We start from the raw sequence: 16,125 nt of genomic DNA on the forward strand, positions 1-16,125 counted from the left end.
GGATGAGCTAATTTGGTGTGAATGCACAACATTATGTTCTTCTACGCACAAATTCTTTATTATTATTATTCCGCCACGTTTTTTGCTTGCCTTCTCCTCCCCCTTTCCACTCCATCAAATCGTTCAGCTCGATTAGGACATGCGTGGTATGACTTTTGACATACAGATATTACCCATAATTCATCAATATTTTCCACATAGGAACCCCTTCAGACTTGAAAAATCTTCATGCAACTTTAAATGCTAACTGCTCCTTCACACTTTCTCCTTCTGCAGTGTTGTGGTGTAAAAAACGGAAATGAAAAGTCAGTCAGAAAGCAAAGGAGGCTTAAGTTCAGGTTTTTCTAATGACATGTTCAGGAAACCTGGCCCCAGATATGCTGGTAGTCCTGGACAGTCACACCCTGTGATGAGTTTAAACAAATGTTCTTTAACAATATCTTGTTGTCCCATTGTAACTCTAATTGTAATCCTTACGTACATAGAAACCGATCCCACCAAAAATGTACTGAAACATCTCTGAGGGTTTGGCTCAAATGGCAAATGGATGTCTTTGAGTCAGAAGGTTGGTGGTTCAAGACCCGGCATGGCAAAGAGATGTGAGAGATGGTGAGATATGGAAAGCAAGGTTGGTTGGTAGCAAAACATGATTTAAAATAAAACAGTAATAATAATAATAATCAAAGTGTAAATTAAAATAAAATAATAATGTAATACATACATAACAAATACAAAACCTGTAATACAATACAATTATAAAAACATATATACAAAGAAATGTTACATTATCCAATGTCTATACAATCACACACACACACACACACACACGCAAACATCTTCAGAATTCCATGTGAAAACAACTAACTTTTTCCATAGTGATAAGCAACTTGTGAAGAAAGTCGTGCCACGGGTTTCTTCAGCTCCTCCCTTCCCAGGTGTCTTCATCTCTCGCGCTCGTCTTGTCTGTCAACACGCAGATGAATCACCGATTGGAGGAATTCATTTGACTTGAGCAGGATGTTTGGGAACTTTGGAACGCCTTGTTTTGATCCCAGTTCCACTGAGGTATCTAGGCTTTGCGTGCAATTTGGTGAAAGATATGCTTACAAAGGATGCCAATGGCAACTGAACCGAAAGAGTGAGAATGAGTGGGAATGATGGGAAGAGGCAGAGAGGGCGACTGGAAAAACACAGCAGAAGTCAGTGCTGTTATGGACCTGAGCAGATATAAAATATTTGCATATAAAATTGGGAGATGGCTCATTAGAGAAAATCAAACACCTGCGTGATACAAGGCTCATTACATGTGTGCGTGAGTTTTGAAATAAAAGGGGGGTTAACTCACACTTGTGATTCACAGCTCAGTTACTCTGACACAGTTCAAGCGCTTGGATTTGGAGCTGTTAGTTCCCCTCACACCCCATCAAATCCCTTCCATTTGTGGGTAAAAAGTGCATGCACAGAACAATATAAGTGATCTAGAATATTAAAATATGAAGAAAACAACATGAAAGATCCTTTCGATGGAGTCTTGATATATCCAAACCCACTGACATGACACACACACATTCATCAACTTGTGAAAGATATAAGCCACCACCAAGTGATGAGGAATAGAGAGCAAGCAACCCTGATTTTATAATTACAATGATCACACAGGGCTGTAATTCTCACTCACACACTTTATAACACTTTATCTCGGTTCTGGCTGGCATAGACACGCCACACCAATACATTTGCATTCCTGCTCTCTGTAAAGATTAAAGAGCTGTTTTTTATGTGTACACTACTCTGAAGCTGACATGTCTGTGTCTGCTTCTATCAGTGTTCCTTCAGTGAGATAGTCTGTACGTAGTCAAACATAGATTATACTAAGGAATACTTACACCAGTATGCACATCTGCGATTACCAAGGGGTAAATAGAAGAATGTAGAGTCTTTGAACTTAGAAACAGAGAAGTGATAAGGATTAAATTATTAAAAGTATTACAAATGTCCAGATATTTCCATATAGCAACCAAACAGAGTGGTTTATAAAGTTAGCTTGAAGTAATGGAGAAAGATGAAGACCAATTATCTCAATAAACAGTCAAAACAGTTAGCTTTAAGTAATGTACAAATGGTTTATGAAAAGTAGAATATAAATGGTTTTAAAGGTGCGTAAAGCTACAAGCAATCTCTGAACAATTTGGACTATACCTTAGGTCTGGAGATGATAATGACAATGCAGACTGAAGATAAGAACAGATTTCTTCACATAGTTTACAAAAACATTTTAATCTCCTGCTAACCAGAATGTTTAAGAAAACAAAATCCTGTCCCTTTTCCAACGTATTCTGCATTCATTTTTAGATGTTTGAATGGTTAAGGCTTAAAGTGGACATAAACAAATGTAAGCTAACGAACCATCTTAAAATAGATAGGCTAGCTAAATGTAAAGGCTACATATCTGATTTAGCCTGAATAAATGATAGAGCCGCAATTCAGGAGTGTGACTGCAAACTGGACCAAACTGACCTAAACATTGATATATATTGCATTACATGTTGTTTATATAACTCATTATGTAAGTTACACACACACACACACACACACACACACACACACACACACACACACACACACACACACACACACACATTGTGTTCTTATCATTAACATCCCAGAAGCTTCCCAAAAACAAGCCAACATGCCAGTACGCCTCGCTCCCTCCAATACCCAAAATCCTTATCTGCAAAGTAAATAAGGGCTCCCATCCTGTCTGCAGGGGTTTTGTCTCTTTCTTCACTGAGCTCCGTCTGCCAGCCATCCTTTAAATATGGTCAGAGGGAAGGAGAGGGAGGTTAATACAGGGAAGGAGTCAAAAAGGCAATACATTTTCCACAAGCCAAACAAAGTCACTAACTATCAGTATTTGGAATCAAGAGTCGCACTTATGAAAATGTGTGCGTGATCTTTTTCCAGGTCCCGGCTATAGATTCCAAGATGGAACGTTTAGAAGAAAGGTTATCTCAGGTTGTATTCTTAAAAAAGATATGATACAAACTGATAATTATAATGCCTCTTCTTGGAACCCATGTAGGTTGTTTGAGATAGGGAGGGGTATGACATGCAACAAAGGTCACTTTCTGTAATTAAGTGCAGTAATGTGGCATGCACTGCAACTATTCAACAAGCAGACGGGGCTAGATAAGAATATTTTAATGGAAACAGAAACCTATATGTCATACTGACTTAAATGGATTGAAATTCCTTAATTCAAGGTTTCTCTTCATTCTTCATCTTAGTTATCCTCATATCGCCTTTACTCTTGGTTGTAGATTCTTACCAAATTCTTCTGTTGGCACATTCACAGACATCTCTGTAACAGGCTGACAAAATCCACAGTGTGTGCAAGGGCTTTTATATTTCCATTCCTGCAATCTTCTGTCTAGGAATTGTAGCAGCAAAGCACAACACAGAGTTTGAGTTTGAGTGGCCTGCTGGAGAAATGCACTATAAACATTTGCATGCCTCTCATTATTATTATTATTGTGAGTGGAGATGCCAGAAAACAATTCAATTAATCTTTGGCAGAGGGCAGGAAGACTGTGTAGAGGACAGGATAAACACGCAAACACACACACACATGCACACACACACACACATACACTCACACACACGAGAAAGAGAGATTGGGAGACGTCAACAAAGATCATGAACAGAAAAAGTGCTAAAATGTCAGCAGGGATGACGTCATTGATCAACTGTGGGAATCCAGTTGTAAACACTGTTGTTCACTGGTGTTGCCAAAGTGTGTGTGTGTGTGTGTGTGTGTGTGTGTGTGTGTGTGTGTGTGTGTGTGTGTGTGTGTGTGTGTGTGTGTGTGTGTGTGTGTGTGTGTGTGTGTGTGTGTGTGTGTGTGCAGTTTAATTAGGGAACACCCATTCACATTGGTGTATATCTATGGCTATAGTATATATGGGTGTGGGGCCTTTTTCTACGTATTATTGCAATTCCTTATTTTTAACTCTTCATTAAAGTCAATAAGAAAGTAACGTGTTACAGTGCAGAACTTGCTTCACACAACCCCACAACCCACAGCTATAAAGTTGTGTGAAACCCTTCAAACAGGTTACTATCGTAAATCAACACAGACAGATGCCTTAGTATTAGTTGTGTTTCTTTTCTATCTTTATGGCCTATAACATCTAATTTACACTGTGTTTATAATGTCATGACTTTGTTATGTCACCACATCTTAGCTAGCCAGGGCCATAAACAAAATAAGCACCAATGCTCATAATTCAAAATGCAATATCCACCATCTATGTCACTTGCATGCAAAGCAAAATAACATCTGAAAACTGATACCTCAATAACCATTTCGGGGTTACACTTTTATGTGTCCAAACAAAAAGTTATTACTTGGTGCCATGGAAATAAGTGGTAAGAGGTAAAAATAGTCTGGGTAAAAATAACACATTCCTACCAAGTGACAGGTCTACGTTTTCCAATTCCATGTAAATGTTGGCGTACTTCTGCGGCTACTAGGAGAACTATTTGTGGGAGGCATGTTCCCAGAAGAAAAGGCCTTTTTTTGTCTGTGCTGAAAAGGATAATTGCTCATCTGAGTTCACACAAGATGCCTCTCTCCCTGTCCAATGGCAACATAAACTTTTTTTGCATTTTTGAAAGAAGAGTTATGCTGACCTCCTCTTCCTCTCCAGTGCTGTTTGTGTCTGTGAAGGAAATACTGAGTATTTACAGTATGAGTCCATGCTCACGTATCATTTGATTGTATAGACTCAGGAATGCTGATGTTTAAAACTGAGGGGGGAAAAGAGAGAGCTTTACTGGAGTGGTTGACTTGTGTGGGAGAAGGAGATGAGTTTGTGGCGGTGATTGGGTGGGGGTAGCACTTCAGTGGTGTTTAAATGTTTGTGAGTCAGACTTTAGCAATGAGGGAGTAATAGAGGCCATGAATGAGAGTGTTGTTTATGTGGGTCACTAGGCTTCCTTTTAACCCCTTCAGCCTTTTTTCTGCCTTTTCACAGGAAGTAGCTGCTCCACCCAGGGTCGTGCCTGACTGAAAGACAAATCATGTGTGCGGGAAAGGAAGTCAAACACACCACTCGTGAGACAAAACCCTTTGTAGTCTCTGTGGCTCTGAGCAAAAAGCTCCAATAATTGCTGTGTTTACACTGGAGATATGAGGCTTGCCTTTCGTCACACGTGCTGCACAAAGCTTCTATCTCAATCCACAGAAGGCAGAGGTTAATTGGAGTGGGATCATCTTTCTATAGCAAGCACCATAATGAAACTCTTCTCTCTGCAGGAGGGAAACTGGATCAGGACTGGAACTCTAAACTGTCGCTGACATTTTCGCTGAGAGCCAAACGTGGCGGAGGAAGCCCTGGCGCATAGCATTGCATGCACACAAATTGCTTGTCCTGTTTTTGCAGCTGCTTGAATCATAGGATATTCCAGATAAAACAGCAATTTCAGGAAGTAAATTAGAGGAAGGAAAAATACCACATCTAAATACTTTACGTGCACCTGGTGGAACTCCATCAAAGCTCTGCAAGTGCTGACCCTTCGGGATATATTTGAGATTGAAGAGAAGGGCAAGTAATTGACTTGGCAGATTTGCAATGATGCACACTAATTGCTTCATAATGACAATAAAAAAGCTTGGATTTTTCATCCAACTCTCTGCTGTAACTAATTTGAGTGCTCGTATTTTTTTCCACTTTCACTTATAATGTTTTTTGTAAATACTCATTTAAAGGGATTTAACTACCAAAAATAAATGTTCCCGTTTCTTCTGCGGTATTTAGCCATGCAGATAGTTTCCATTCATTTTCCTTGGGTTTTACGTCTGTCTATAAGACTTCTGAGTCGCTCCAAATCCAATTAAGGTTAATTGATTTTAGAGCTGACTTTAAGCTGCTGAATAGTACACTATGTTCAGTATGTTACATGTGTTGCTGGAATATACAGGTACAGTGGATTAATCAGAGCATTTTCACAGAAAAACTTTTCCTAGAAATTAGGTTGACGAGAGCACTGCGAGTGAACCAAGTCAGTAAAACCAGAACAAAGAGTTAAAAGACGCTGAAACGCTCCAGAGAGCTGAGGGGAGCAGGAGGCATCGGTTAAGATCCTCTGTGTTTTTCATCTTAACATCAAACACACTCATTTGAGACATTGTTCACATAAACATACAATAGGATAATAATATTTTATTGCAGCAAATTCTCTTCCCAGAAACAAAGTTCCCATAACTCTGGATTATCAAGAACAATATGGTTTCATTTTTCTTAAGGGTGACTTGTTTTGTACATATTATTTTCAAAGAAGTTGACTGTGAGGTTTGTGAATTATGCAACAAACAGGACACTGGTCCTAAATAAGTGCATCCATGGAGTTTCTGGTAAAATCATCAGGAATATATTTATTTTCACTTTTTAGGGGGGATCAAAAACCTGAATGGATCTAGTATCAGTAAATGTAACAAGAAAAAACTTGTATATGTTTAGTTTTGATTGTAAGAGGCCTTTGATTCTCATTCTCTCTCTCTCTTTCCGACATGTTTCATAGTTTAGATGAACTGACCTTGACTGGCTGCAACTGCCTGCAAGAAATGTTTCTGGTCTAAGATCTAAATAAACTTCTGGTAATTTTTGATGAATGAGCTGCACAGGGACTCATACAGTATGATTCAACGGAGTTCAAACCACAGCTTGTCTGGAAGTGGGAAAGAACAATGATATCAAAAGACTCCCCCGCTTTTCTGCCACACAGGTTGTGAAGAGGGCATCTGTCCTCCGTAAACTCACCAGGACGTCGTTGTCGGAAGGCAGAATGTCTGGAATGTGCCCTTGTGGTCAGTGGGTCTGTGAAACGGTCTTTGGGCTAGCATTGCTTCCAGACTCTGGCAACAAAGGCCTCCTGGTCCACCTCTCACCTTTGTGAGATTCTCCTTGGACTAGGCCTGAGGAATTTCTAGCTCAGGAGTTATGATTTTGACCTCCGGGTGGGCCAGTTGGGGACCACCCTCATCCAAACATATCAGCTCTCACATTGTCAAAGGGGTTCATATTTTGGTTCGTAACATCATATTGAGCATATTTGGTGATAATACGTTGACATCAGCTGCTAGGAATGTCTGTCAGTTCACTAATCTTTCCCACCCATGCTCCGTGCATAGCTCACCACCATAGCGTGTCATTAGTGTATGAAAGATTTGTGTTTTGAGGAGACGTGTGGGAGGTGTGTGTGTGTGTGTGTGTGTGTGTGTGTGTGTGTGTGTGTGTGTGTGTGTGTGTGTGTGTGTGTGTCAGTAATTGTCTTTGATGTTGTCAGGTACTGAATGTCTTGGTGTGAAATGTTTCAGTGGTCAGAGGAACAAGTTATGGCAGCTGCCTGCTAAGCACAGAATAATTGTTTTGTAATAGAGGGTAGAGTACGATTGTTTTCTTTTTTCGAAAGAAAGCTGATGGTTTCAACCTTCTTAATTATTAAAGCAACATTATGTCACCGTTTTACCTTAAAAAAAACAGCTTTAAAATCCATTTTAAGCTCCACTGATTTATTATTGGAAAATAGTGATTTTCAGTCCCACTCTGCATCCCAAAGTTTTGTTTTCGCCCTGTGAAATGTTGGTGAGCATCAGGCTTTAAGTGGATTTTGGGCAGACTGGATCATATTTTCTTGTTTTACCTCTGATATCCTTCAGTTGCCCACTGGTACCCTGTTTTAGCTGGCTTGCTATGTCTTGTGTACTTGCTTGTTGGGACTGTGTTATGAAAGTTGTTTGTTTTTGATCATAAGAGAGTGTAAAAGTAAATTGTGCTCTAAAACTGTAAGGGTGCCAAACTGCAAAAATACCAAATTGTACATTTCATTGCCTTAAAGCGGCACTTTTTATATTTGGATCGTATTCATCTTTGTCATGTAAAAGGTGTTGCTTGCAGTGATTATCCCCTGACTCTGCAGTTCCCAGCATCTTCACAGCTTTTGAGCCTCGTTGATCTTGTTGTTTTGGTTTTACAGCCCAAAATGTTCCTTTCATCCACCCTGTTTTTGGCAGTTGCAAGCAGTTTTTACCTTCTTCAGCTATTTTTAACCTCTGCAAACCTCAGCTGTCCAGAGCAAAGAACATTTTTGTTCTCCTTTCCTTTCCCCTATACACAACTTCCCTGCCATTTATCCTCTCTATTTAATTCTTGCTATCTGTTCTCCAGCTACTCTTCATTTTGTATCATCAGCCTCCTCAAATGGATATTTTAACCATCACTCTCTCTTTCTCGCTTGTCTCCATCATTCCTTTCTTCTCCCTCAACATTTTTTCCCTCCCTACTTCCCACAACCTTGCGTGCGACGAAGAGAGGTATACTCTTTCGTCAAGCCTGCACAAGTGCGGGGAGGAGGGGGTTAGAATTGAGGAGGAGGTAGGTGGTAGTGGAGGGCTGCTGGGACAGATCCATTTTCAAAGCACTATCTTTTCATTTGTTTTCTTTTTAAATTTCACTGCTATTTAGGAGGAAGAAAAAAGAGATGAGAAAAAAAAGGAAAACTATACTCACACACATACTGAGAAATGGCCCAGATGGCCATCACTCATCGAAGGGAATCTTTCAGGAACAACTCACCAGTCTATCTACCATGTTAAGACAAGACACCCGACAGCCAACCCCCACGCCAACAAACCGCAGCTGCCAAAGGGAGATGTGTATCTTTGGATAGCAGAAAAAGCAAAGAGCTCCCTTCCAAATGTCACCCTAAGTGAGCATCAAACGGGACACACCTGTAGTCGCTCGCTTTTATTTGAAACCCAACCGTTCCCAAAAGAACCTCTCCACCCCTCATCTTGGCAGGCAATACAGACCTTTATATCCGTGTAGGATGTTCCTCTTTTTTAAATCAATCCAAGAAGCGTGTATTCATCCTCCAGGGGCTGATTTTAATCCCCTCATCATGAGCAGAACCACAAAACCTCCTCATAGTTGTCTCCATTCCCACAAGCATACTTGGGACAAAAAACATTATTCATTTATCTGATGGAATCTGTTGTTATTGAGAGTCTATTGTAAAAGTAGATGAGGAAGAAGGGATGTACAAGAAGAACCACGGATGGTAGGACACGAAGTGACTGAAGAGGGTCGCTGCCCCGAGAGTGATTACCTCAGTGGTTAGCACTTCATTACCTTGTGTCTCACGTTGTTTTACGTGCATGTGTGTCTTAGGTGGGCTGTAATGGGATAGTGAATGTCAGGCCCCACATACCCCTGGGAAGTTTTTCCCCCTCTTCCTTCTAAAAAGGGACAATGGTAGATGGACCACCCTGACAGGGATTAATGTTGACCAGGGTTTTACCACCAAGTTATCTTATTGTGTAGAAGAGGTCAGCTGAAAAAAAACCTTCCCAGTGACATATGTACAATAGTTGTACCAAGAAGATTAACACAATGGACAGGGTGTTCTTTTCCAAACTAGCAGCTGCAACCTGAGATTGGACACATTTGATTACTCTCTAACTAGATGAATTGACAGGATGTGGAATATACAAATAACCTAATTTTAGAATGATGAGCTGAAATCTCAATTAAGGTTGGAATTGCCAGCAAAAATGTGTGTTTGGCTCCTCTGGTAATATGTACATCTAGCTTCCGAACACGATGCTGCAAATGGGTTATTTGTCTGGAAAATGATGTATTACAATACTCGGATATTACATGGTATTTTTTGTTTAATCATCTCACACTTGAAGTCTAATCAAGCCCCCCTCCGTGTGAAACAGCAACGTCTGGAGACCAGTAGAGGAAGAGGAAGCAGGACAAGGAGTCCCACCCAGTCTCATATCAATCACAGTGATGTCAGATTGAGGATGGCCAGTCAGTTGGCATAGATGATAAGGCCATGTGGAGAGACTTGTTAAAGGGGACAGTGTGGGAAAGTGTGATAGCGATGCTGCAAGATGTTTGGATGCAGCACCACTGCACACAGACAGGGACAACCTAGTGTTGTTGTTTCAACACATCTGCAAAGCGGGTAGAATAAGTGCAAGCTTGAACTTCCAAATGACTATATACAAACGTTGACAGTTATGTGGTTTCTATTTTTGAATTTCTGGTGGTGAAGTGGCTGTAGGACAAAACTGAACGGGAGTTTCCCAGGTCAATTTTTGGGACTATTTAAATTCACATGAAAAACTGCGAAGGCGAAAAAAGGCAGAGAGGGAAAAAGCTATGAATGGAAAGAGAGTGGAAAAGCAGAGGGAGGGGAAAAAGGAAAAGAAACTTTAATCACAGAAACACTGACCCATAAAAAAGGAGAAGCAGACACAAGTGGAAACCAGAGGAATGTTATCCAGCTGGGGGATACATCCATCCATCCAGCCCTTTCTGCTGTATTTCTACTTAAAGCTATGGGTGAATTGGATGGGGTGGGGGGGTTGGTAGAAAAAGAATCCTCCGAAACAAAAACCAAATTGAAGGATGAGCTAAAACCAGCCATGCTAAAACCCTGTGGCCATGGGATTGCGTCCCAGAGCAGCCAGGCCACACATCTCAGAGCTTTGGCCAAGAGCGACTTCACTTCCCAGCCCTCGCTTTGGCCTTTCACACTCTGGAGAGAGAAGGTACTCATACTGATTGCTGAAGGCCGTTTAATTACCTGACTGGCTAGTTAGCTGGATGACTCGTCCACAGCGTCTGATTTCCTCACAGTCTCCACTCTTCTCCATGGCCTAGACTCTTACCCCATCATGCCAAACCCACATCCCCTTATTGGGAGCCAAGGCCAATTAGCTGCATTTATGCTCACCCTGCTGACTGTTCAGTTTTTAAACTCGCCTGTGTACATCCTAATACTAACAAGAACAAGATGTTTTGTAATGGGGATTCTTATCAGCAGCTCGGGGATCGGCAGGATGCAGAGTTCAGTGATTTACAATGAAAGGGTTACATGCCATAGAAGCATTTCCTCCTCTTTGCTTCTGAAGAGGCAAGAGGTGCATGAATACGTGATTGAAAAAGCTTGGCTGCGTCCCATCGTGTTAGTTTTACACCCTCCTGTTCATGTTCTAATCACCTAGCCTGGGGGAAACCACTCCCTCACCGGATGAACTCTCAATGCCATTCGGAAGGTCAGGGTTTATCTAATTAAATATGATGGAGACACATGTAAAATACACCCTGTGGATAGACGTTGCTGCCTTGGGGGAAAGTCCTACAGAGTCAGGATTTACTGGAATGACAACCCAGCAGTATTATCTTAAATAGTTCTGTCATTTCTGAATGTCTGGGTCAAAGATAAGAAACGTGAGCATGACTGCCGACTGCATCTCTCCCATTGCTTAGCAGTTCAGGCATGCCTTTATGTACATTGTATTTGCATTGTAGTACATCACCTCGGCTTGGGTAATCTTGTGGAACGAATGGTCCATTGATGTTATTGAGTGGCATACTGCAATACGTCTCTCGACAAGGCCCAGCTCAAACGGATCTCTGCAATCATGAGCAACAGGTGGGCTTGGACGGAGTTCTCCCCACTGCAAACAATTTTGCTTTGAAACCCCTAAAGCCTGATCCAAGACAGGAAAAACTTCCCATTAGTGCTGCTTATTTTCTTTTCATGGACCACACACACAAGTGCACCATAACACAAGTGTACACACACACACACACACACACACACACACACACACACACACACACACACACACACACACACACACACACACACACACACACACACACACACACACACACACACACACACACACACACACACACACACACACACACACACACACACACACACAAAAACAAATACTGTAAGCATAGACTTTCATTCATTTCCTGGAGATTTACCAAAACGTTAACCATAACCCAGGGCTGTAACCGTCTAAGATTCTTTTGATTCAAATCAGATTTGGGTGATTGACTATTTGTTCATTTGTTTCATATAGACTCTGGCAGTTAGGTTTTACTCAATGCAATCAATTGCGGAATGCAACGGTTTCATAATATACCCAAAACATTTTTACACTTCACAGTGGTGAAGTTGAGTCGGGGACAGCAGCGCATTTCCTCTCTGTTCTGGTGGATACTATTCTCAAGTGTGTCCAAAAGACAGAAGGCTATAGTCAGCAGCCACTCAGCATAGCTTACCATTAGGACTTGAAAGATAAGTAAACTGCTGGCATGCCAGTACAAAGGTAAATAAATCCACCTGGCAGGACCTCTGAAGCCCAATCGTATGTTGTTTAAAAATAAGAATATGCAATTTTCTGCTATAGGCTCTCAATCAAAAGATAGAATTTGCTTTGTTAGCTTATGATGGGAGCAAGGCTTGTTGTTTATCCCTTTCTTCGGTCTTTATGCTAAGCTACCTGGTTGGTAACCCTAAGATTTGATTTCTGGGGACCAAATTGGAGAAGTGACTGTTTTTGTGTCCTTACTATGCAATCAATATAAGATCAAAAGTACACATACAGACACAGACAAAAGGCCATTCATGCACAAAAGTAATTCACAGACAGATAAAGTTCTCTCCCCTCGCTCTTTGTGTTTCTGCTGGAGGAAAAGTGAGCTACACATACAGCCGGCTTAAAGTTGTAATCAGAGCCCCGAGGCGTCCGCCCTGCGCTGGGACTCTGGAGTGGTTTGAGAGAGGGCCAGACATTCCTGAAGAGATCGCCGCCCAGACACCCAGCAGCAGCCAGTCAGCAACAAATTCCAGAATAGCAGTGCTGCCGCTAAAAATAGTCATCTGGACAGGAGAGGGATGGAGAACTGTGTGTGTGTGTGTGTGTGTGTGTGTGTGTAGGGGGGCTCGCTTGATGGAGGATGAATGATAGAGGAGTGGAAGCTGAGCAGGAAAGGAGGGTGGTTTATTCCATTCCATATATCCAGTCACAATGTTATCACAGCGGCGCAGAGGAAAAGGAGTCCTGCAGGGCTGTGAGTTAGGGAACCTGTATGAGTGCTTTTTGCGAGTGCAAAAAAGAATGAAAGAGGACTTATAAAAACGTGCACATGTGAGTGTGTCCATGCATTTTTGTGTGGGCCTGTGTGTGTGTGTGTGTGTGTGCAAAAGCATGGAAAGCAGCCTCTCAGACTGTTATTTCTAAAACAATATGTCAGATAAGCAAAGGAACACATGCTCCACTGTACTCAGGACTTTCTTCAGGCCCGGCCCTCTGTTTATTTTTCCTGCAATGAACGGGCAGCTCGGTTTACAACAGCCACCCTAAACCTCCACTGTGGAACATCCTGCCTGCAACAGCAGCCAGACGCGCCAAGGCAGCACTGACCTCGCCAAATTCTCCAACTGCTTTTTGCTCAATTTGCAGAATATCCCCCTATTTTCCTCACACAGGTTTTTTCGGCAGACTAAAGCATCTGTAAACTGATGTGAAGTGCATGTAAATTTAATCAGATGTCATGTCACAAATCCCTCTGCGTGTGATAGCTTTTATCCTATGCAGCTCGAGGGGGATTCGAAGAGAGAGGCCTCTTTTAAAGTCTGTTACATGCTAGAAGTAAAGAAAAGCTATATCCTCCAACATTATGCAGACCTTCGTATCTGCAAGGCATAGAGTCGGGGTCACACAAAAAGACCGGAAGGGGTTTTTGGGCAGGGGTCTGGCCTTTTGAATGTGCAGTTGGGTATGCCGTCTCCACCAATAAACCCCCACCTCCGGGCAAACAGACTCACCTTCTGCATATGAAGGGAGGGCGGTGAAAGAGGGAATAGTTCAGAGGGACTAGCAGCTGGACTTTATTTAAGGGTCAAAAAGTGAAGCAGAAATTGTTCTGGAGACATAAAAAAATCCCTTTGAAACTCAGATCCTATCAGTGTCAGGGGTGCAGCCGTTGGAATCTCAAAAGCAACATTTTCTTTTCTCCACAACACTGTCTGTATCGGTCTTTGCATTAATTACCAGACTAAATAAATAGATGCACTATTGCGTGTTTTTGTATTACTCAGCAAAAGGTTTGTTCTTACTCGCCTCTGACTTAGACAACTGGAATTTGCTTTAAAAAAAAAGAGATCAGTGCTTGTTTCAAGGATAATGATCTTTTAGAGAAAACTTCCCAAAAGAAATAATGACTTTAGACAATGATTGATGTCATTTTCTCTAGTTCACTGTCAATGTGACAAAAATAAATATTAATGTAGGAGGGATTTTCTAAATAGGGGGTTTAAAGGCTATTTTTATAGCCCAGACAAGCTTACAGAGGCTAATTTTCTAGACTTCGGATAACAGTTTCAATGTGTGATTGAGGAAACTTGAATCCTGCTCTGTGCCATACTGTTGAAGTATTTGAAGTTGTCTTCTTTCAAGGCCTGCAGCTTGTGTCTGGTCAGCACGAGCCGGGGATGCTGTCCTGCTCATCAGGACCAAATCCCAGAAAGACTGAAAAGCTTCCAGCCACCCACTCATTCCTCCATGCTAAATGTGGATCAAATTAACCCAGCAGAAGCAATGTTAGACAATCGAATCAATTGACTCTCCAAGTCCTAAAAACAGAACTCGCTTCTTCCCCCAGCCAGGCACGAACTATGTTCTCTGCTCCATGTTGTCTGCTGCTGTTTGTTTGAATCTGTCAGTTTTCTTAAGACAAATATAATTGCTGTTCTCCAGAGACTGCTATAGTCTACTTTTTTAATAATTACCAGCAGGTGTGCTTGGTCCAAAAAACAACAATGTTCGTAAAATAGTTAATATCAACACTTTTGTCACATAGCTGCCCTGAGGATTTGTTAAATATGTGCCCTATTTCCAAGATATTTCAGGTGAGATGCTATTGCCTGTTGGTTTTGGCACATGTCATATCATTAAGGTGCAAAGGTGTCCCTCATGTAACTGGCAGACCATTCCTGAATGGGTTTGGCAAGTCTTGCAATTTTCTTTATTGGGGTGACTGTCAATCAGCCGCACAAAATGTAGTTAAAGAATAGTTGAGTCTACAGTAACTATGTCCAACAGGATCTTGATGCAAACACAGGTCACTTTGTTGTTTGTATGAAAACACTCTTCCCTTTTAGACTGTAAAAAAACAGTCTCTTCCAACATGAAATGTAGAAATAGTCCAGGGTATCAGCGCTCCTTTGCTGGGGCGCAAGGAAGCGACTCTTTTTCTTAATGTGAACCTGTGAAGATTAAAGAGAGGAAGGAGGAGAGAAAGTGAGGAGCTTGTTTTTGTTGACAGTGTGATGAAAAATAGATAACCAACATAACTGTAACTAGTTTAGTTTCTGTGTGCATTTATAGTTTGTACACTTGCACAAACTGTTCCGTCTTAGCTCATCTGTTAGATGACCTGATAAACCTCAATGTGGTTCATTTGTTATTGTTAATGTTGTTTAACAGCATCTCACTCGAACATGACATCATTGATAAACAAAGGAACATACCAGACTTGACCAATGTAACTGCAGGAAGTGGCCGCTCAAATGTGCATAAAGAAAGGTGTTTGCCACTAATGAGCTTCACAAGATGTTGTTTTAGGAACTTAACGAAAGGTGTGCTTCTACCATCAGGGTTGTTTTGATGCTTGTTTGTACTAATAAAATGTGTCTTATGAACTTTATTGTAGCCAACAAGCTGACCATATAGTACATGCCGTGCTCTGTGAGGAGCAACACTGCAAAATAAATTACAGCCACCTTTCAAGCCTAAGGGGACTGACTTTTAAATGCTTAATAACAGATTTTGGGTGGGGTGTCACTTTGAAATCCTAGTTAATTTAAGGCTGAGTCTTTGTGGAAACATTGGCTAATTTAAGTCCCAAAAACTGGCACATTCTCTTGGATTTGCTTCAAAGTAGGCCATGAGGTTTTACAAAAATCTTTCAAACTGACTCAAAATGACCTGATTTTTAAATGTTGACCCCAGTTTTTTCCCCCATTAATAATTATGTTTGTTAAGTTAGAGCTAAGGATGAAAATAGAACACCTCTGCTATGTGGGGCACCACTGCTGACCTCATTCATTCCTTCATGTAGGTTTTTGGGTCACATATTCTTAAAAAGGAAAGTAAATCAGGACATCTCTCCAATAATAGTTGGTTTTACAGGGTTGCGTACTGTAAGTAGACAGCTTTGTTTTTGTTATTCGGTCCCAGTCTGA

The sequence above is a fragment of the Eleginops maclovinus genome, chromosome 2 (assembly GCF_036324505.1).
Source record: "Eleginops maclovinus isolate JMC-PN-2008 ecotype Puerto Natales chromosome 2, JC_Emac_rtc_rv5, whole genome shotgun sequence".
Classification (NCBI taxonomy): domain Eukaryota; kingdom Metazoa; phylum Chordata; class Actinopteri; order Perciformes; family Eleginopidae; genus Eleginops; species Eleginops maclovinus.